General features: G+C 40.5%; 1 pseudogene; it reads right to left on the reverse strand.

The window, feature by feature from the left end:
- Nucleotides 1-622: 622 nt before the first annotated feature.
- Nucleotides 623-1,098, reverse strand: LOC125085587 (non-histone chromosomal protein HMG-17-like; annotated as a pseudogene).
- Nucleotides 1,099-2,275: the final 1,177 nt, after the last annotated feature.

Genomic DNA, 2,275 nt, shown 5'->3' on the forward strand with positions numbered 1-2,275 from the left:
AGCCTTATTAAAGATAGTTTTCATAAACAATCATGGTATTTCAGGCAGGACATGAGCAGATGATGGTTAACAGGATACAACAACTTTCAAACTCCCTTCTTCAATGGACTACCAAAATCAGAAGGCGACTATAAAACACAATGAAGTCTTCATGTGATGCCCTGAGCAGGCAAAGTTTAGAGTGAGGGCTGACACTTTACAGTTAGCATGTGGTTTAATAATTTTTCACAAGCTGACCCTGACTTTCAGGAAATGAAATGAAAATGGAAGAATCACCAATCTGAAGATCCACAAGCTAAAAAAGGAACTCTTCTGAGTGATGCCATCTCAGTGGTGACATCATAAATTCCTGATTGCCTGACACCCTGGGCACTGGGTTTTGGGGTCACGTTCCAGCAGGTCTCTGAGTTTAAAGGAGTGAAGTCTATGTTGAAGGAAGAGAGGGAGAAGAAGACATAAATAATAAATTTTAGTTTTCCCACACCACCAGCGGTGTTTGGGCCAAGGTATCCCATGTGTGTCAACATCAAGCAAGACCTACTCCTGGGAGCCAAGAGGAAGTTTCTCAAAACTAGAAGGGAAAGGTGCTTTTCCCCCGGTATCAATCTAACCTTGGAGATACTCTGTTAGTGACATATGCCCTTTCCCCAAAACAACAATGAAGTACTCTGTGTGCTAACAACAGAGCTTTAAAAAAAAAAAAAAAAAGTAAAACAAAATTCTGCATTTTTATAATACTTGATAAAAAACACTATTTCAAACTGTACAGTCACCAGAAGTTCACAGTTATCAAAACTGCACATACTTCACATCTCCCGCCCCTTCAGCTTTCTGTGCCGGCTCTGTGAGGGCATCTCCATTTTCTACAGACACATTCCCATCCTTGCCAGCATCAGCTTGTCCCTTTTTCCCTTTGGGCACCTCCTCTCCCATTCTTTGCAGGGACCTTTCTAGGCATGAGCTCTAGCGCTGAAGGAGCCTGTTTAGCAGATAACCTTGCAGATCTTTTTGGTGGCTCATTCTTCACCTGGGTTTTATCTCATTTGCATCATCTTCAGTCTTTCTCTTGGGCGTGGCAGTGACGGCAGCAGGAGGCATAAGCGCTTGTTGTGGAGATACAGCAGCATGTGGGCCTTGGTCGGTCTCTGTTGTTCTCACCTTTTCTTCGTTCTTGCTTTAGGATTATTTTTGCCTAGGTTTTAACTCTATGAGAGAAGGAGTATTCTACCATTTCCTTTTCTCAGATACATTCCAAGTACCTAGAATAGTTTCTGGCATATAATAGATGTTCAATACATATTTGTTGAATGAATGAACGAATGAGATGTCCCAGGCCATTTAGTAGAGGAAAAAAAAGAAAAAGGGAGTTTAAGATTGGAAGAGAAAAAGTATATATTAAAAATGATATAATAGATCATATAGTAAAATTAAACACCCACACACAGATAAATTTTTAGAATTAACATGATGATTAAGTTGCAAGCTGGACTTTTAAAATTCAACCAAAATAAATAAAAATTTTCCTTACATTCTAGCAACTCATCTTTAGGGAAAAAATGGTAAAAATCAATATAGCCTAAAATGGCATTAGAAATACAAAATTCCAGGTGCACCTGGGTGGCTCAGTGAGTTAAGCCTCTGCCTTCAGCTCAGGTCATGATCCCACGGTCCTGGGATTGAGCTCTCTGCTCCACAGGGAGCCTGCTTCTGCCTCTCTCTCTCTGCTTGCCTCTCTGCCTACTTGTGATCTCTGTCAAATAAATAGACAAAATTAAAAAAAAAAAAAGAAAGAAAGAAAGAAAGAAAGAAAAAGAAATACAAAATTCCGGGCACCTGGGTGGCTCAGTCAGTTAAACATATGCCTTCAGCTCAGGCCATGATCCCAGGGTCCTGGGATCAAGTCCAACACGAGGATCCCTGCTCAGCAAGGAGTCTGCTTCTCCCTCTGCCTGCTTCTTCCTCTGTTTGTGTGTTCTCTCTCTCTCTCAAAAATAAATAAATAAAATCTTAGAAATATAAAATTCCTTGAAGTAAAACCAACTGAACATATCTCAGGGCTTTCTTTACCAAAGTAAATAAGCAAACAAGCAAACAAACAACAACAACAACAACAACAAAAAAAAACAAGGAAAGTGGTGGGGAGAAGGGGGACAAATCAAGAAACAGTTCTCTCTAACTATAGAGAACAAACTGATGGTTACCAGAGGTGAGGTGGGGGAGGGATGGGTTAAATAGGAGAGGAGGATAACGGAAGACACCTGCTGTGACACCAGAT

The sequence above is a fragment of the Lutra lutra genome, chromosome 15, assembly GCF_902655055.1.
Source record: "Lutra lutra chromosome 15, mLutLut1.2, whole genome shotgun sequence".
In the NCBI taxonomy this organism is placed as follows: Eukaryota; Metazoa; Chordata; class Mammalia; order Carnivora; family Mustelidae; genus Lutra; species Lutra lutra.